Raw genomic sequence first — 20,842 nt, forward strand, 5'->3', positions numbered from 1 at the left:
TGCTTGTTAGTCAAGCATTTCCCCAATGCGACAATCCCTGGTTATTGGCAAAGTAAAATCTACACTGGCCAAAATAAATAATAAATAAATAATAATAAATAAATAAAATACCTATTCACCTATTACCATGCCGACTGCATTGCAAACACCTCTCTTATGTTCTTGCATTTGCATTAATACCATCAAACATCCACATCAATAGCACATGCAAGAGAGAGACTCAAAGGCCATGTTTATACCTTACGGATGAAAATACCCTTAGAAGTGCTGAGTACAGAAGTACAGTTACCACTCAAGACAGGAGTGTAACAAGGCTGAAGTCGGCACTAGGTAAAAAGTGAAGATGCCCCCTGCCGCCACCGTCTCCCCCATGAGGGGGAGAGCAAAGAGCATGCTGTCACTCAGCCAGCACCCAGCTCTTCCCTCAGGTGTCCAAGGTCATTTGTCCTCCTTGTTACATTATAGCTATGCCTGTCTCTAGTCCTGGATATATTGCAGCGAGTGGATGCAACTTAAAATAGTCTCTTTCCCCCATTGCATCACTGTGTCAGCACATGTTCAGTTTGCCCTCCCCAGTGACCCCACTCCAATTCTCAGCACTGCTTCTACCTACATAAGAACAGCCTTGCTAGATCCATCTAGTCCAGCATCCTGTTTCGCACAGTGGACTCCTCCCACCTTGGGCTTGACTTTTCCAAGAGCCAGAATGTGCATTTGCCCTTACATTTGATGACATTGTTGTTTCCCCAGTGTATGAAGTTCATTCGGAATATATAGCATAGGATGTTTACAAATCCTCCCAATTTTGTATCATCTGCAGATCTGATGGGCGTGCTTCCAATTCCTTCCTCTAGGACCAGAAACAGGTGATTGTTTGTTTTTCTTTCGGAGCACTGAAGATGGCATGATAGAGATATTACTACTGGTGGAGTACCTGTTCATTCTACATTTTCCCCGGATAAAACAGAATTTATCAATAGCATCTGTGGGTAGTACTGCAAAATTACTTGGCTTGACCAGAATCAACAGTAAAACAACAAAACGAGTGTATATACCAGAGACAATATCTTTATCATATTACTTCCAATTCTGCTAAAAAAAAAAAGAAAAGGTGAGGGTGGTGGGTCCGGTAGTCTTTCTCCAAGTTTAATTTTGAATGAAGATGTTAAACTGAACAAGACCAAGAGCCTCTGGACCTGAATTCATTTATGTTCTCCAAGTAGCTTGTTCCTTTGATAGCCACAGCTCTCTTCCGTCCTCCTTGTCATTCTTGTCAGTATTAATAATCATCTTATCATCTATCGGCCCCTCTAAACAAACAAACAAAAAAACAAAAAAACCCTGAAGTTGAAGCAGTACCTGAGAGAATCAGATTTCTTATTGCTCACTAGAAAAATAGATTGTTGTAGTTTTAGGTTATTGTTAACAGACGGCAATATTTTGTGAAGATATGTAAGTTGGTTAGGTGGGTGGAATTATTATACTGACTGTTTGGGGGTTTTTTTGTTTCTGGTCATTGGCCAAAATAAAGATTGAGATTAGTGTAGTGGGAGGTAAGGAGGAGGAAGGGAAGACCCACATACTGCGAGGACCCCTGGTGGTGCCAGGGTTGACTTGATTTAAATCACAATTTAATTTGCTTCACAGAAAGACTCAATTTTAATGATTTAAAATCACAATTTAAATTACTAGTCAGGAAGATTCTATTTAATCATCATTTTCTATAAAAGTGCATTCTTGTTGTCTAATAGAACCTTAATATATATTAAATTAGAGATAGATGTAGGTTTCATTTTTAGAAGGTAGGTACACACTATAATAGGTATGCACTTCTCATAATGCTGTTTCATTCAGGCAACCAGGCCTTGCATTTAGCAGTTGTACTGTTTGCCTTTCACATGCATGCCTTTCTTACCCACAGATACAGGAACTTCATTAAAATATTCCCAAATGGGGTCTCTGCTGCCATGTTAGGTGTTTCCCTTCAGCAATAGACGATACACTCAATCAGAATAAGTTTCCTCAGGATTGCATGAATATGTTCTGTTCACTTTTGGTTTCACTTTCTATTCCACTCCCCTTCCCATCCTGTGCATTTATATCCACATCCTTGGATAGATCTACTCCACCCCCCAAGTCCTCTAATCATTCATTGACCTTCTTTGTCTTTGCACTTTTAAGCGGGGGATCAAGGGCTTGACTCTGTGTGTGTGTGTGATGCATGTACACCTCCTGCAGAATAAGAATGATCAGGTTTGTTGTATCTCATCTCCATTTACTGCTGTTAACATGTCCATAGAATATAAAAAGTTATGATTAATATTCATGATGATATCTTTGACCTAGGTTCTTTATGAGTTCTTAAAAATCAATTTAAATTTTTAAAAAATCTGATTTAAAATTTAAAAATCTATTTTTATGAACCCTGGGTGGTGCAATGCAAACTCTGCAGGCAGAGATGCATTGCACCTCCCCAATGGGGCGCCTTTTAGCAGGGGTCAAGTCAGTGAGCATCAGCTGGTGCACAGGTCTTGACCCCACCATAAAACTGTCCACAAGTGCCATGTTTTACTTTTCCCCATAGAAATGAATGGCAACATTTGACTTATATAGTAGTGAATAAAGAGTGCACTCATGAATATCGCTGGGCTGGGGGGGAACCTGCCCCCTGTCCCTGGTGACCTCAGTATTTTGAGTAAACCCCCCCCCAACTGTGTTCCACATTATAGCTTATTTACAGCCAGTCAGTATTCTCATAATCTCATAGCACATACACATCACATGAGAATGTGACAGAATGCTGGCAACAATAACATCTTGGTATTTGCTGGGGGAAACTCTATGAGCGGGCATATCTAGTAAGCACCTTTTAAATATGATGTTATCCAGGTGGAATATCAAAATGGACAACAGCTTTCCATGCTGTGTCATGTTTAAATTGGGCTGGAGAGCCTGCCATGAAATCCTCTCAAAGCATGCCAGGAACTTTCAAAATAACTAAAGTGCTCCCTCTTGTATGGTGACATTTTCCTTATCCTTTGTTTAGCTTGATTGCTTCCAGAGTAGCCACTTGATATTTGTAGGGGGAGTCACAATTACCTTCAAGGCTGGGAGCTAAGACTGGGTGCGTAACTAGAGAGAAACAGTTTTGGAGCTGGAAAATAGCCAGCTAAGGACACAGAAGACTCTAAATGTTGGGCAGCTGGCTAGGAATGGGGTGTGCGTGCCTCCAAGGATATGCTGTTTGCTTTTGGAGGAACAGACACTGCTTTAAAAACTAGCACTGGCTGTCTGTGTGCTTGTCTGCTGAACAAATCAACCAATATTTACAAAGGCACAGTGTGTCTCCACCCTATCTCTTCATGGGGAAATTGAGCTTGTTGGAATATCCTATCACTTAGGGATGTGGGAGCAGGCAAGGTCCTCCTGAGCTGGTCCTGCAGGATGTTAGTCTATCTAGCATTCTCATTTTCTCTAGCTCTGTAGTCCTATGGAAGACCAGAGTGTTATCTTGGCTTGGGCATCTGCCATTTTATTTCCTGCATTTGTGGCAAGAGACACTGGCATTCTTCCTTGGCAAAAGATGAGTTCCATCCCCCCTTTGCTGCTCTTTCAGTCTGGTACCTCCAGCAAAGTGATGAGCACATTCATTGCTCTTCCCATATCCCTACTGGGATGGCCCTCCGTGACCATCTTCTTGTGAAATGCCAAATGGAGAGCAGGAGACATAGGGAAAGAGGAAGGAAAAAACACTCCGGAACTATTTTTAGTCAAAGAATTGGTTGCCAGGGACATTAAGCTAATTCCATCGCCATACATCAGGGAAATGACTGCAGAACTGTTTTGGAGGCCTAATTGAGGGGATTTATAGCAAAATGCAACTTGTCAGAGATTGCAGAGGCAAAATAAAACACTCCCCAAGATGAGGGAATTCAGTTCATCTATCATGCTTAACATCAGATTCCTCAGCACAGCATGCAGCAGGCTAAGCCAACAATGGGGATGAAGGAATAAGATTTTGATCATCCCTCTGATCTTGGACTTTTAGAGCAAGATTGTATATATTCTGTAGTTGTAAAGTACGGATGCAGAAATTGATTCTGGATGTGGAATTCAACATCCTGAAAATAACAGTTTGCTTTCTTCTCTTTAAAAAAATAATGGCAATTTCTAGCCCAAATGCCTGTGAAGATATTGTCATGGCCATCAGTGCTGTAAAAAAACAAACAGCATAATACTGGAGCCAACTGCAAAAACTGTCTCCTCCACTGGCTACATTCCAGTCGTCAAATTGTTCCTCTCTGCTATATCCAAGCAGGTGAGGTGTGCAATAGGTAATTGCCACTAAATATAAAAAACCATTGAAGAAACATCTTCTAGTCATTAACGTCCACTAAAGATACATCTTTAGATAGCTGCTAATTAATTAAATGAAGGTTCATCTCCTCCCTTGTTGGCTACAATGCCTGGCTTGAAAACATGTAGGCAAGTAGGATGGTGACATCTGAGAAGCCAAAATGGGAGCTGAAGAAGATTTCACACAGCCAGGAAGTGCAGTTTCCTAACAACTAGCAGAAGCAGAATATATTAGACAAGAATATGAACATATAATTTGCATAATTGCTAGCTTGTTCTTGGTGCACCATTTTTAATTTTTAGCATGGAGTATAAATAGTCTGCGTATGGGCTGGGAATTCTACAGTAGTAGAATTTGATTATGGATGTCTTTGTGTCTTGTTTGGAACTGCTGATGGCTTAGTGTGAGATAATCTTCAGCTGACTATGATGATGTGTGGGCACGGGCTGGTGTGCGTGGGATTGTGCCTAGGAAATGCAGGTTTAATGAGATGAAGATCTCAAGGCACACTGCAGCCCTATGAGTTTCTGAGTGGGGGAAAACAGTCACCAAGGCCATTCTAATGTGAACTGAAAGGTCCCTGGCTAAGGGATATGTCCCTGTCTTGGTTCTTAATTGCATCTAGCATGCTGAGTAGATGCCAAACTGAAATCTATCAGCATCAATTCAATGGCTCAATCCATCACAAATGTTAGACAATACTAGCAATAATTAGGCGCTGGTAATCCAGAAATACATTTTTCACATCATAATTACAATTGCAGGCATGAACCAAATTTTCAGATGGCGTAAAACTGGAAGCAGTTGCAGACACTCTGGTGGACAGGCCAGCAATTCAGAAAGGTCTTCATAAAATGAATTTTTAAGAGCAGTTCAGCATTACAACAAATTGGTTATGTTGTGAAATTGTCTTTCTTGAAGCATTTCCAAAAATCATGAGAGAGGGGATGCTTTGAGTATAGAACACGCTGTCTTGGTTCTTTTCACCTCTCTCTCATAGGAGTAGCCTTGCCGTACTGAACATCCAACCCTCCCAGGCCACAACCCTGCTCAATGAGCAAAATGAATGCTTTATTAGTAACTCAGGCCTATGGTACAATTTGATTCAAGGAATCTTAATTACATGACAGAAGCACAAGGTGGAAAAATTGCAAGTCACAAAGAGGTCTCTCACATTTCATTCATTCATTCGTTTGATTTCTATACTGCCCTTCCAAAAATGGCTCAGGGTGGTCCACACAGAGAAACAACAAATAAACAAGATGGCTCCCTGTCCCCAAAGGGCTCACAATCTAAAAAGAAACACCAGCAACAGTTAACACCAGCAACAGTCACTGGAGGTACATTTCCATGTGTTTCCCCTTGAAGACTCAGTTGGTGGCTTTTGCTTTCACACTTAAATAGTAACTTTTTCAGACCACAAAGAATATTCCCTGCAGTCAGACTGGTGGTGGACAGCAAAATTTTACTTCCTTGTTCCATATGTGAAACATATTCTCTGTTTGGTTTCTCTGATTGTTTTCAGGAAGACCCTCAAGACTCTCCTCTCAAACTTCTAATTAGAATTAATTTTAACAATTTTAATTTGTTTTATACTATTGTTTGTATTGTGTTTCATATCTTTTAATCTGATTTTTAGATATCTTAAATTTTGTACACTGCCTAGAGATGTACATATCAAGTGGTATAACAATATGATAAATAACAAATGTGATGTGGGTTGCTGTTGAGATTTGCTTTCAGTGTTTCACATCTCAATTGAATGTGCTGGCTTACATAGAAACTTCAAGCTCTGACCTGGAAGTTCTTATGTGGAAGTCTCCCTCCAAAAGAGGAAGGTTAACAATTTGCATATGCTCCGATGCATTTTTAAAGTATTGCTTCATAAGTTCCATATTTAAGCCTCAAGATGTCAACCTATTTCTGAAGCTAAGCCCTAGCTCAGATTAAGCCATAAACCCTGCACATGCCCAGGGGAAAATGGTATCACAGATCCAGGGTGAAGTCCTGGGATTCAAAACAGGTTTATATTAAATTTCAAGTTTATTGTGTTAAACGTCTTGCTTGCCATATATATGCTTCTGGATGGCTTCGCATGTTTCAGTCCCACATTTCCAACTGAATGCACAGTCAGTTCAGCATCTGGATAAAGAAGCATGTTGAGGTAAAAGCTGTGCTAAAGGTTGCACAACAATATGATCAGTTATAGCCTGCAGGGTTGGCTTTAGTTTTCAGGAAGTCCTTGACAAATTGCCCTCCATGTTCACTCAGCTACTTGGTTTTATACCCTGTGTATCAGGTTAAATACAACAACACTCAAACGAGCAAACAGAAAAGCAGGGGAGAAGGAAGGGAGAAGGAACAAATAATAATATTGAAAATAGCTTTTAGGGATCAGGATCTCTTTTTAATATTTTATTATTTAGAATATTTATATACTGCTTTTCAACAAAAAACACATCAAAGGGGTTTTACACCACCCTCTCTCATTCCCTAAAAATTCAAAGAACATGGCCCAGATCTCCTCATATGTTGGTCCCTTTAATGACAGACTTTCAGTGGCTGAGTGTCAGGCATAAAAAGGACATAAAGGCACATGCAGATCTGCCCTCTTTAGAGCCAACTGCATTGGAGCTATACCCAGTTTAGCCTCATCTTAGGTCTGTTCTCTATGTTGACTTTATATGGCTGATCATAGGAAGCTGCGTTATACTGAATCAGGGCACTGGTCCAACTAGCTCAGTATTAACTACATACACTGACCGGCAGCTGCACAGGTTTCAGACAGGGGTTTCTCCCAGCCCTATAAATTTGTACCTGAGTTTACAGGCTCAGGACTGGAGTGCATGTGGTGAAATCAACACCAATTTGCATATGTTATGTGTGTGTGTGTGTGTGTGTGTGTGTGTGTGTGTAAAAATAAATAAATATAAATAAAATTATGGCATTTATAACCTGCCCTTCCTCCAAGGAACTCAGATTGGCATACATGGTTCTTCTTCCTTGCTTTTATCTTCATAACAATCCTGTAAGGGAGGTTAGGATCAAAGAAACTACATGACTTAAGAACACTCAGTGAGCTTCATGGCTGAGTGGGGAAGGATTTGGACCCAGGTTCTTCCAATCCAAGTCCAACACTTTAACCCCTTACACTATCCTGCCTTTCACTTATCCTGAGGGATTGGTGGAAACAAAAGGGATTCAGATCCTCATTTTAGCTTTGAAGCGAAATAGAGGGGTGGCCAAACATTGTCAAGATTGACATAAACTAAAATAACATAAAAGAGAGGTTCATGATAGGGCACTCCCACAAAATATTCTTGCCCTGGGCCCCGCAAAAGCCAGAGAAGGGGGTGGATCCAGCTAGGATTATCAAAACGATCAGCGCAGCTACTACAACAGGAAGGAATATTTAAAGCCGTTCTAGCTGAAAGGCTGGATGAGATGTTGCTCTCCAAGGTCCTGAAACAGAACAACTGGGAAACCTAGGTCAGAAAATTGAAAAGATGGAGCAGAGGGTGAGTGAGAGTAGTAGGCCCCTTGAAAGAAATGTTATGTCCTAAAGCAGACAATACAGCAATTCACACAATAGGAGAAGCCTCCTACCCTAATTCAGGAGCTCTGTGCGCTCCCGATTTTTGATCATGTGTCAGTTCAAAACAAGGTCAGAGGTGGGGAGCTTGATCATGAGCTAAGCCCTGGCTGGGTAGGACAATTTTTCTTCCTACCTCATTCTGAAGCTGGGGACAGAATCTGGGCAGAGTGTGCACATCCCACCCAGTACACAATCAAGTTCCCCAGCTCCAATCTTATTTTTAACCGACACATTATCAAAAATTGGGAGCACACAGATGTCCTAAATTAGGGTAGGAGGCTTCTCCGTCTCTAATGTCATGTGAATTGCCCTACTGCCTTTGAGACTGCACCCCCCTCCTCCCAACCTTCACCCTTTTACACAGACATCTCCAGAAATTCCTAGGATACATTTATGTGATTCCCTGTTCAGTTTCAGGTCACTTGAGAGTATTCCTTAGGAGCACTTATTTTGATGGTCAGCTCAGATAAGCAATGAAATAGTTTTAGGAACTATTTATGTTGTACGTACTAGGTACTATACAACATAACAAGTTGAAAGACACTAGGGGTGTGCACAAAACCACCTGGCCTGGTTTGGTTTGAGTTTGAACCGGACCTGAACCAAACCGGGTCAGTTTGGTTTTGCCCCCCATTGTAACCCTCCCCCCACACAGAGATTGGGGTCAGTTCTGGGAGGGGGTGTTGTCAAACCTTTTTTTAAAAAATATATATATATTTATTTTTTCAACTTACCCCCTCTGGTGGGCTTCTCTGAGGTGGTGGGAGGGGGTCAGCGGAGGTCCCCCCTCCACTGCTGGCCTTCCTTTTTGTAAAGATCACATAGTTCGGGTGTCTTTGGCCCTTTCCAGGCTCATCCCCAGTGCAGTGGCCATTTTGGAGACTGCCATGCCTGCGCAGTGGGACCCTGCATGGCCTGACCTGGCCATGAAGGGTCCCACTACACAGGCACGGAGGCCTCCAAAATGGCCACCACACTGCAGAATAGGCCCAGAAAGGGCCAAAGATGCCCAAGCCAGGTGATTTTTACCAAAAGGAAGGCTGGCAGAGTGAGGGGGGACCTCCAAGTACCCCACCACCACCTCAGAGAAGCCCACTAGAGGGCATATTTGTTTAAAAAGGCTTGATGAATCCCCAAACTGGGGGTGGTGGTCCAGGGTCAAGCCAAACCAGGGGTGGTTCGGAACCAGACCCTGAACATTCGAACTGAACCGGTTCAATATCAAACTGGTTCAGATTCAAACCTGTTTTCACACCCCTAAAAGGCACATATCCCTTTTACTTAAAAATAAAATCCAAAAGTTGGTAGTGGGGAATATTCCAAAAATTGATTTTTGTTCAGTATATGAATGTATAGCAGTATTAAAGTTACTAAGAAATATTTTACAAAGTAAGTTTTAAAAAGCAATTTATCTTTGACTGTATTCAAGGATTGACCTTTGTAGCTTGTGGAATCTTGCCTCCATCATTCAGATATCTTTGCCTCTCACCAGTGCTCCATTTTTCTGCTAACACACTCAAATGGAGAGGAGAGCTGGTCTTGTGGTAGCAAACATGACTTGTCCCCATAGCTAAGCAGGGTCTGCCCTGGTTGCATATGAATGGGAAACTAGAAGTGTGAGCACTGAAAGATATTCCCCTCAGGGGATGAAGTCACTCTGGGAAGAGCAGAACGTTTCAAGTTCTCTCCCTGTCTTCTCCAAGATAGGGCTGAGAGAGATTCCTGCCTGCAACCTTGGAGAAGCCGCTGCTAGTCTGTGAAGACAATACTGAGCTAGATAGACCAATGGTCTGACTCAGTATATGGCAGTTTCCTATGTTCCTAAGAGCTTAAAAAATGCAATTGTTATCAAACCAAATCATTCTTCTTATTTTATAAATGCTCTGATCAAGAGTGATTTGCCAACTATAACACAATGATTCCATCTGGAGAAGTGGTTATGTTAGTCTGTTACAGAGGAAACAACAAACAGTAACATTGTGCAACAAAAGGGTTTGTTGTCATATAAGCTGTGGTTGTTGCTGGTATCTCTCTGGTATTTCCTTTTTGTCTGCGAATCCTTTGGGTCGGAGAATCATATTCTCATTCATTTTGTAATCTAAACTCCTTTGTGAAATTTTCTTGAAAAGTGATACGTGAATATTCTTAATATTCTGGTGGCCCAGTCTGGTCTCAGATTCTCCCTCCAGAGTACCCTGTTGAGGAGCAGGTGAGAGGATGTGGGCAGGGAGGTGGAGTGGCCATGGTCTATAAGAATAACATCTCCCTTACCAGGATCCCTGTCAAAGTGTCTGACCATACTGAATGTGTGTACTTAAGTTTGGGGACCAGGGATAGACTGGGACTTTTGTTGGTGTACCAATCACCCCGCTCCCCCACAGAGTCCCTAACTGAGCTGACCTAAGACCTGGTCTTGGATTTGGCACTGGAGTCTCCCAGGCTTATGATGGTGGGGAATTTCAATGTTCACTTCAAGATCAATTTGTCCGGGGCAGCTTAGGAGTTCATAGCGGCCATGACAACTATGGGCCTATCCCAAGCAGTCTTAGGAAGGACACATGTTGCTGTTCACATGCTTGATCTGGTCTTTTACTTTGATGAGGGTGGTGTTCTGTGGGTGGGGACGCCTGTGATTTCCCCATTGTCATGGACAGACCACCATCTAGTTAAGGTTGGACTCGTAATAACATCGCACCTCAACAGGTGAGGGGCCTATTTTTATTTATTTATTTATTTATTTATTTATTTATTTATTATTAATTCAATTTCTATACTGCCCTTCCAAAAATGGCTCAGGGCAGTTTACACAGAGAAATCTATATTAGGATGGTCCGCCCGAGGTTATTGGATCCAATGGGATTCAAAGAAGCCTTGGAAGGATTTTGTGTTGGCTTTGCCAGTGATTCTGTTGATGCCCTGGTGGAGAACTGGAACAGCAAACTCACCAGGGAATCCCAGCAGCAATTCCAGACAGGATTGTTCCTAAAGCGTCCTCTCCGACCCATTTCAAAATTAGCCCTTTGGTATCCCAAAGAACTACAGGAACTGAAATGGCATGGTAGGTAATTGGAGCGCAAATGGAGAAAGACTCAATGAGAATCCAACAGATTACAACATACAGCACATTTGAAGACCTATACTCAGGCAATATGTGTGGCAAAGAAGCAATTCTTTTCTGCCTCTATTGGATCTGCAAGCTCATACCCAGTGGAGTTGTTTAGGGTTGTGAGAGGGCTAGTACATGCCCCTCCTCCCTTGAATCAGAATTTGGAACCATGAGTTACCCGTTGTGACATTTTTAATGGGTTACTTGTGCCTAAAATCTCTTGCATTCAGAACAACTTAGACTCAGACACCACAATGATTGCAGAGTCTAATGTGGAGGTGGCCAGCAACTCCTCTTATGTAGTTAAGCTGGATCAGTTTCAGTTTGTATCTCCTGATTATGTGGATAAGCTGCTTGGAACAGTGCAGCTTACTACGTGGTCTCTTGACCCTTGTCCGATATGGCTTATACTATCTGGCAGGGGGGTTGTGATACAGGGCCTGGTCAATATTGTAAATGCTTCTCTGAGGGAGGGCAGGATACCTTCCTGTCTTAAGGGGGCAATTATTAGACCTCTTCTGAAGAAGCCTGCATTGAACCCCACAGAGATAAGCAACTACAAGCCTGTCTCCAACCTTCCATGGCTGGCCAAGGTAATTGAGAGGGTGGTGGCCTCCCAACTCCAGATAGTCTTGGAGGGAACTGAATATCTCTAGACCTATTTCAAACTGGTTTTCTGGCAGGCTATGATGTGGAGACTGCCTTGGTCAGCCAGATGGATGATCAAGATTTCAGTTCTTCCAGTACTGTTCTTGCTTGCAAGAGTTGCTCCCAATGCAGTGAGATTTCTTTCTCCCATAAAAAGGTTTTATGAAAGGCATTAAAAATGCCATCTTGGGAAGGAGCCCTGGTTTTATCACTGGGGAACTTGCCAATTGCCAGGCCCATTTTCCTACTCTACTAATCCTGGCAGGTTTGTAGGCATCATCTCTCCCTCCTCCTTCCACAGGCATGATGTGTACTCCCAAGAGTAAAATTGCAATTACTAAGCCCAAATGCTTTTGTCAAAGAGCTGTTCTATCAGAATTTGACTGTGTGACCACTGCACCAACAAGCCTGAGGGCGATGGTGCAGTGTCCAAGAAACTTGCAAACAGGAAAGCAAGAATCCTGTATCCAGAAGGTTTGTGCGCATGTTGTGGCAAAGAGCTAATGGTACACTTAGAAAAGCCATAGGATGCAGTATTTTAGCTAAGAGGCTGGACTGTGAACCAGGAAGTCCCTAGTTTCAACGTTATTCCCGTTAGCACCCCACAAGGGCTGTAATCTGTAGATACTTACTTGGGAGTAAGTGGGGCTTCATTCTGAGTCAACATACATAGGATCATCGGGCTACATGTGGCCTTAGACAAGCCACTTTCTTTCTGGATCACCTCCCATTTGCAACAAAAGAATGATTATTCTCCTCTTATAGGGTTGCTGTAAAGATTACAAGGTGATTATATATGAAATGTTTTGAACACTCTAAAAAGCTATATAAACACTAAGCATTCTTATGGCAATGTGAAACAGCAAAAACCTAAGCATAAATGGTCTCAATATGTTTAAAGTACATCTAAACAGATTTCAAGCATAATCCACCTTCCATTATAGGATCATTGATCCTATGAAAAATGCCAGTGCTTAAGCCTGTAACTGAAAGCAAAAATTCACACATTTTCAAATGCCCTCTGCACTACCCTGTCAGTTGGAACTGCTGGTCTGATATCTGGTGCACTACAGTGCCTCCACCACACCTGGCAGGATGGTGGTACTACATCTGGGAACAGGTGACAAAAGGAGCCAATAAGGACCCATCTGGCCCTATACAGCTACTGATTCTGGGATAGCTCTTTGGTTTGAGTTATCAGTGTTCTTCATTGTAAGACCTGGGGAGCAATGGTGGCCCCCATCAACCCTAAGCTGTCCAGAGAATGATTTGTTAAGGGGCGGCTAACAAATAAAGTGTATTTATTTGATGATGATGATGATGATGATGATTAAGCATGGCTCCTTGACTAATTGCTTATTGAATATGTGTGAAACTATGGCCAAAGCTGAATACTCTGCACAGTCCCCCTGGTACCATGTGGAAATGGCCATTCCTACCTTGCAGTGCTGCGCTTTGCCCAGTGCTGGTAGGGGGTGGGGAGGACTCCTTTCAGGCAAATGGAGACTCTTGAGCCAACTTGGATGGCGTGCACAGAGTGTGAAGTGTAGCCCTTCCTAGTGCTTTTCCTCTTGAGAGTGTGTGTGTGTGTGGGGGGGCTCTGTCCAGTGTTCCCTCTAAGGCGTGTGCATGTGCGCACACTCACAAGTTTTTTTGATGTCTGCTCAGTTAATTTTAGATCCCACTCAGGTTGAATCAGGAAGGCCTCACTCTGAATGCATGTGTGCACACACTGCCTTGATACTGCTGCCCAAAACAAAACTCATTCCACACACAGAACTAAAAAGAGAGAGAGAACACTGGCTCCGTCTCTTTTAAGGGGCTGTCCAGCACTGAGGAAAGTGCAGTGTTGTGCAGAGGTCGCCGCAGTGGGGATTGGCTCTCACACTGAAGTGTGTGTGTGTGTGTGTTTTGCCAAAGTACCCCCCCCCCACTTGACACAACAGTTAAGGTTGTAATATAAAGGGTTAATCCTCTAGATCACGGTTTCTTAACCTTGGGCCCCCAGATGTTGTTAGACTACAACTCCCAGAATCCCCAAGCATTGCAGCTGAGGATTCTGGGAGTTGTAGTCCAACAACATCTGGGGGCACAAGGTTAAGAAACCCTGCCCTAGATCACTGTCATAGATTGACTCTTTGCTGACCTATCTGCCTGCCTCTAAGCTACACTAGACCTGACACTTTGTGCTACAAGATGCTCTCATGTATTGGGATACAGAAGGGACTAGGTAAATATGAATACAGGATTAACAGAGATCACAAACATCTCAGCCTTCTCTTCTTTTCCCTGCTCTGCTGTCTCCTCATCACAGATTCTCTCAGCATCTCCCACGATTTAATTATAAGGTTGGCATTTGTCAGGATGCCAGCCCCAAAAATGAAGAGATTCATGGGAGGTAGCTGTCTTGCAGGAACTGAAGGGATGTGTGTGTGTTTGCAAAGGCCAATGACTGCTTAGCAACACTGCCATTCCTTAGGCAGTGGGTTTCTTCTCTCATTCTCTCGCTCTCTTAATTTTTGAAATTTCAATAGCTATTAACGGGGAGCAAAGGTGAAAATAGAACATTCATACCCATATTTTAACTAACATTTTACAGCGATGCATTTTAATCCACATGCAGGAGAATACAGGGTGGGGGAGAGGAGGCTTGATCTTAAGTTCTCGGACAAATTGACAAATGCAGTGCTAATGGAAAAGCTAACAAGAAGCAGTTCAGGTGCTAAACTGGAGTTAGAAAACGGATTGTGCAGGATATTATCTTAAAATGGGTAGACCCATTTCTTAACTTGTATTTTAAAAAGAATGCCCCAGCCACTTTTGAAACTGGTTTTTAGTGCTTCCATGGTTTTAAAAATTGAGGTTTTTGGCAGGGTGGACATTTGTTTAGTTTTAGTGTAGTGCAGTGCACTGTTCCCTCTAACAGGGATTTCCAGATGTTGTTCACAACTCCCAGCATCCCCAGCTGCAATGGCCTTTGGCTGGGGATTATGGGAGTTGTAGTCAACAACATCTGGGGATCCCTGTTAGAGGGAACTCTGGCTGTATTGGCTGCAGAGGCTGAGCTGTGAACCAGAAAATCCCCCATTAAATATCCTGTCATAAACTTAGGAGGTGGCCTTAGAAGAACCATGCCCTCCACTAGAGATGTGCAAACCAGCTCGACGTCGAGCCAGTTCAGTTCGGTGGTCCGGGGTCGAACCAAACCACTCCCGTTCGGTCCGACCCTGGACTGAACACCCCCTCAACTGTTTGGGGGTTTGCAGACTTTTTTAAAAAATTGTTTTATGTCACTTACCCCCTCTGGGGGAGTTGTTGGAGGTGGCGGCAGTGGGGGGGGGGTCTGCAGAGGTTCCCCCTCCCCCACCGGCCTTCCTTGCAGCCCAGACTGGCTCTTCAGCCGGCTCTTCAGCCAGTTCAGGCCTTCCCCCTCCACCGCAATGGCTATTTTGGAGGCTGCTGCATAGCCTGGGTCACGCAGAGGCCTATTGCAGGTGCGGTGGCCTCCAAAATGGCCACTGCACTGGAGGGGGAAGGCCCGAACAGGCCGAAGAGCCTGCAAGGAAGGCCAGTGGGGGGAGAGGGAATCTCCGCAGACTCCCCCCCACCTCCAACAACTCCCCCAGAGGGGCTAAGTGACACACACACACACATACACACACCTCCACGAATCCCCCCAAACCAAACTGGGGGGGGGGTTCGAGGGGGTGCTGGACTGAACTGACCCGGTCTGGTATGAGTCCAGTCCAGACTCAAACCAAATCGGGCCAGCTGGTTCCAGGCCAGCCGGAGTGCACATCCCTCCCCTCCACCCCGACAGTATAGAGAACAATGCTGACCCACTTGACAGGCTTGTAGTAAGGATGACTGAAAAAATGTGTGAAAAATACTTTGAATACTGGAAAGCAGTATATGTACATTAAAGATTATCATTGATGTTGCTTTCCCTTGAAGAGAACTTTTCTGTCATCTTTTGGAAGATCAGAACCAATGACAATAAAGATCCACTAAGATGAACTGTATATTTAATATCATATGAACACAGGCACAACTATTACATAAAATATACAATAACCATAGTGTAAAGACTAAAACAGGACTATAAAATACCACAAACAAAATAAATAAATGTCCATAAGGATCCGCAGTGGTGACCTGGTGTGCTTGCATTTTGAGAAATGATGTATTTTTCAAGCGGATAAACTTGTAACAGTGTCCATATCCTCTTCTCTAAATAATATCCTTAATCATGTGTTTCTTGTTGAAGATATCTTGCTATTCCAATTACAAGCAATGCTTCTGAATAACCAAAATTAATCAATCTTCTAACCAAGGCTAAAAGTACTCCAATCATTCTATAAAACATGGACCTCAAAATATCAATTATACTACAAGAGTCAATATTTCTAACTTGATCACTGTATATTTTATACAATATTTGTGCCTTTGTTAAATATTATATATATAGTTGTTGGTCTTGGTGGATCTTTACTGTCATTGGTTCTGTTTATATATAAGATCCTGATATACATAGTACATAAAGAGTTCATTCACACAGTCAAGAACTGTTTTACCCGGGTTTGGGAGCTGTGTGTGCTCCCAATTTTTGGTTGTGTGGCAGCAAGTTAAGAGGAAAACCTGAGTAGAAGTGATAGTGTGGAAGCAAGGTAGAAGGAAAAGCTACTCAGATTTTCTTCCTACCTTGCTTTCACACAGTCACTTCTACGCAGGTTTTCCTCCTACCTTGCTTCCACACAACCAAAAATTGGGAACACACACAGCTCCCAAACCAAGATAGAACACAGTTTTGATTGTGTAAATGACCTAGCTGTCTTTTGGATGGTGACAAATTATTTGCAATTATTAGAAAACATCTATTCCAGTCCAGCAAAAGCATGGCGTGTGTTGTGCTTTCCCTCTCATTTGGCATTGTTTTATAGGATATTCAGGCTAAAATTCCTGCTGCAGCACAAATCTTTCTTGAAGACTTTAAGCAAGCTTAAGATGGACTACTCTCAGCTTAACTTAACTCATAGGATTGGTGTGCAGATTTTTAAAAATACATTTTTCTAGTTTAATACCTTGAGTTCTTGGAATGGACTTTGAAAGAAGATTAGATGAAATCTTAAGTCTTTGTCTTACCCTTATAGATGTCCTTTGAATCTGTTCCAACTTGTCAACCACTTTCTTGCATTGTGGTACTCAGCACTGACCACAGGATACTAAAATGTAAAACAAAACAAAAAATCTAGGGGAAGAATGGCAGTTCAGTCCCCAAAAAGCAAAGCAAAACCAGTTTTGTGAGAAAGCAGCAAAGCAAGAGGTCTTGAGACAGTTCTCTAGTTATTGAAGAACTACAAGGGTTTATTTAAAGAAAAGGTTACAAACAAATGTGAAAAAGCCTGCAGCTTAATTTCAGCTGTAGCTCATGGCTGAAGAAAAAGACCAAAGCAGCCATCTCTGGAGAGACAAAATGGAGACTAACACTAGAAGAACAAAGGGGGAAGAGTCTAGCACTTTTATCCATGATCTTAAACACACACACACACACACACCCAGTAGTCACTATGTGTCGTAAATCTGTTAGTTCAGCTAACCCAACAGGATTTACAACCCCTTCAGCTCTCCCCCCGGGAGTTAAACAAAAAGTAGCAGTGAAGCTGCACGAAGGAAAACGAAAGACTCACAAAGAAAACTAGTAGTAACAAGTCCCCTGAACTAAACTAGGTACCCCCCTCTATGATAACTGAGTAATAACTGAAAAGAAAACAACAGAGCAAGGAATGAATAGAACAAAGGACACCAGAGCAAGGAATTAATGGAACAAGAAACACAGAGCAGGAAAGAACAGAACAAGGGCAAACTAGAACTCGAAAAGTTGAGGAATTCTAAATAGAAACATGGTCTGTGGTAAGCAAAAGTTGCCAACAGCATCTGTGCAAGTCACAGACTGCTTATTATATGGCTCAAGAGAACCGGCAGCCAATCAGGCTTCCCTGAGTCAGCACTTCTACTTCCTCTCCTGTGATATCCTGCGCGTCTCCCATTGAGCCTTCCTCTTCAGACGTCTTCTCAAGACAGATGAAATCCCAGCCTCCTCCTGATCAGCCTTCATGTCTGGCAGCTGTTCCAGTTCCTCAGCTCCAGAGTCTGGTCTCCCTGACAAATCCTGTTGCTGTGCCTCTGAGCCCTCACTACCAACTGCATCTTCCCGTTCCTCCTCTGACTCTTCTGAGTCAGAGGTCTGAGCCATGACACTATGAGACACTGCAGCTGAGAGCTGATACTGCCAGGGTCCTAGCTCCAATACCCCTTCTCATCAGCTCACACTGCTATCTGTGAGTCCCAACTTCTCTCTCAAGGTTTTGAAATGATCCCTGGGCAATGGCTTAGCACATCTCCCACCATTTGTTCACTTGGACAATACATCAATTTTACAAGTCCCCTTCCCTGTGCATCCTGCACATAATTATATTTTGTTTCAATGTGTTTCTGTCACGCCCTCGATCTCCGACAGCGAGGAGGAAGGGGAAGCTGTCAACTTTCCAGCCGATTCAGGAGAGTCTGAGGGGCAGAGCCCGGCTGTCAGTGTTCATGAAATGGCTGTGGTAGATCTGGCTAATGATTCAGAGCAGGCACAACAACCTGAGACAGCAGAAATTGTGAAGGACCAATCCGAAGAGGAGCTATGCAATCAACCCCCACTGACTCCACAACAGCGGTTTATTACAAGACGCAGGATGCAATTAGAGACTATTAGGAGCAGCAAACACCTCTTGCAGAGGGCTGATAAGCCTTGAATTCCTGCCAGCTGGGAGCTCTCAGCTTGCACTATAAATCACGTCATCAGCTTTCGACTCACTGCTGAAAAGCAACATTTGTCAACCACCGTGTCGACAGCGTGCAGCCAAGTCTGGTCAAGACGAACTTTCCGAGCTGTATCCAGTTGCAGCAGCTCTGTTTTGTCCCGTGATATTCCCTGGCAGTTGGCCAGACCCTGACAGTTTCATTCTAAATTTAATTTTCTCCATTTGTGAGATCTGGATGCAGCTTTGATCATCCTCAAACATCTCAGTGGGTTTTGGTTTGTCTATGTTGAAATCTGACATTAGCTTATGTAGCCACACCACCTCTTGACATGCTTGAGTGGCAGATACATATTCTGCCTCAGTAGATGAGAGAGCAACTATTGATTGATTGCAGCTATGCCAACTGACTGCCCTACCACCATAAAAGAATACATAACCACTGGTTGACTTCCAGTCTGTTTGATCCTCAGCCCAATCTGCATCCATATAACCTACTAATTTGGGTCCACTATTAGCAGGCAACTTTAATTTTAGATGGATTGTCCCTTTTAGGTACCTGCCTAGTCTCTTTACCACAGGCCTGTCATCTTTGCTTGGTGTGTTTACTTTCCTAATCAAGATTCCTACAGATGCAGCTATATCCGGCCTTGTTATCATAGCTACATATAAAAGTTTTCCAGTCGCTGTCCTGTATTCACTGTGGTCTGGCAGAAGTTCACTCTCCTCCTTCTGTTTTAGGTAACCTGTTTCCAGAGGTGTATTCATTTCTTTGGCCTCTGTAAATCCCAGATACGCTAGTAAATCATTTATTTTCTGTTTCTGATTAAACAAATAGCTTCCATCCTCTTCTTTCTCTATCTGTATCCCAAGATATGTGAAACATGTCCAAGTTCTTTTACTTCTATATCAATATTCAGATGCTTTATTACTTCAAGGCTGTCCTTTCTTTTTCATAACAAATTATCAAATGATCAACATAAGTAAGTATATAGGTCCATCTGTTGTCTTTGAGCCTTTACAGACAAGGGTCAGCCTTTCCTTGGGTAAATCCCTCATTGACTAGCAACACTTGCAGCCTGCTTAGACCATAAATACTTTTCTGCAGCTTACATACAAGTGTTTCCTTACCAAGTTCCATGAATCCTGGAGATTGCTCCATATAAATATCTTCTTTGATGTCTCCATGAAGAAATGCAGTTTTCACACCATTTGCATTTTCTTTGCTGCTGCAATACTTAGGAGTGTCCTTACTGAGGTGTGTTTTAAAATGGGAGCAAATGTATCATCATAATCTTCCCCATATATTTGCAGGAATCCCTTTGACCCCAGTCTCATTTTGTAATGCTGGACAGATTACAGGGAGAGGAGAGCTGGTCTTGTGGTAGCAAGCATGACTTGTCCCCATAGCTAAGCAGGGTCCACCCTGGTTGCATATGAATGGGAGACTACAAGTGTGAGCATTGTAAGATATTCCCCTCAGGGGATGGAGCCACTCTGGGAAGAGCAGAAGGTTCCAAGTTCCCTCCCTGGCTTCTCCAAGATAGGGCTGAGAGAGATTCCTGCCTGCAGCCTTGGAGAAGCCGCTGCCAGCCTGTGAAGGCAATACTGAGCTAGATAGACCAATGGTCTGACTCAGTATATGGCAGCTTCCTATGTTCCTATCTCCTTCTGCATTTTGCTTAATTTTAAAAATCCACTTGCACCCCACAGTCTTGCTTCCCTCAGGTAGCTCTGTCAGTGTCCACGTGTTATTTTTGTGCAATGATTCCATTTCTTCTTTCGCAGATTCCTTCAAATTTTGTGCTTCAGTTTTAGGTAAGTTAACAATTTATTTCCACATGCTTGTTTCTTGAAATCTTTCTCTCTTTGCAGTGTAGGAAGGTTTCTTAAGTGGAACTCCTTTATATTGTCATGGTGAATGCCACACCCTTTGTTGGTCATCAGCATCCTCTTCTGCTGAATCGCTGCCAGGTGTAAAGCATACAGTGGATCCTTCCTTTTGGTCATATTGCTTTGATTCTTTCTCCAACTGAAAATTGGGCTCTAAGTTTGTTTGGTTTTTTCATTTTCACTGAAGTATGCTACATTGCATATTTAAATGGTTTCTGTGGCAAGATCTAAAATCCTATATCCTTTACATCCTATGGAATAGCCAACAAATATTCCTTCCTCAGATCTACAGTTGAGTTTGATGCTTTTGTTATATAGGTATATGCTTTAGATCAAAACGCTCTTATATGATACAAAGTGGGCTTGTTGCCATGCCATAACTCATGTGGCATTGTTCCTGTGGCCTTTGTTGGCAATCTGTTTTGCAAGTAAGTAGC

At 42.8% G+C, this 20,842-nt stretch overlaps 1 protein-coding gene and 1 long non-coding RNA gene across 4 annotated transcripts in view; one reads left to right on the forward strand and one right to left on the reverse strand.

The window, feature by feature from the left end:
- LOC128330036 (Golgi-associated RAB2 interactor protein 4-like) overlaps positions 1–20,842 on the forward strand; it is a 120,383-nt gene that overhangs the window by 9,244 nt on the left and 90,297 nt on the right. For all 3 annotated transcript variants that reach the window (XM_053262189.1, XM_053262190.1, XM_053262187.1), the window contains one exon: positions 821–866. The gene's annotated coding sequence lies outside the window, so the exon portion shown is untranslated. The remainder of the gene's footprint in view (positions 1–820; positions 867–20,842) is intronic.
- Positions 12,348–20,842, reverse strand: part of LOC128330037 (uncharacterized) — a 51,630-nt gene continuing 43,135 nt past the window's right edge. The window contains exons 3-4 of the long non-coding RNA XR_008309932.1: positions 16,849–16,928; positions 12,348–12,476 (exon numbers count right to left, since the gene is read on the reverse strand). This is a non-coding gene — a long non-coding RNA (uncharacterized LOC128330037). The remainder of the gene's footprint in view (positions 12,477–16,848; positions 16,929–20,842) is intronic.

Source organism: Hemicordylus capensis, chromosome 6 (genome assembly GCF_027244095.1).
Source record: "Hemicordylus capensis ecotype Gifberg chromosome 6, rHemCap1.1.pri, whole genome shotgun sequence".
NCBI classification, from domain to species: Eukaryota; Metazoa; Chordata; class Lepidosauria; order Squamata; family Cordylidae; genus Hemicordylus; species Hemicordylus capensis.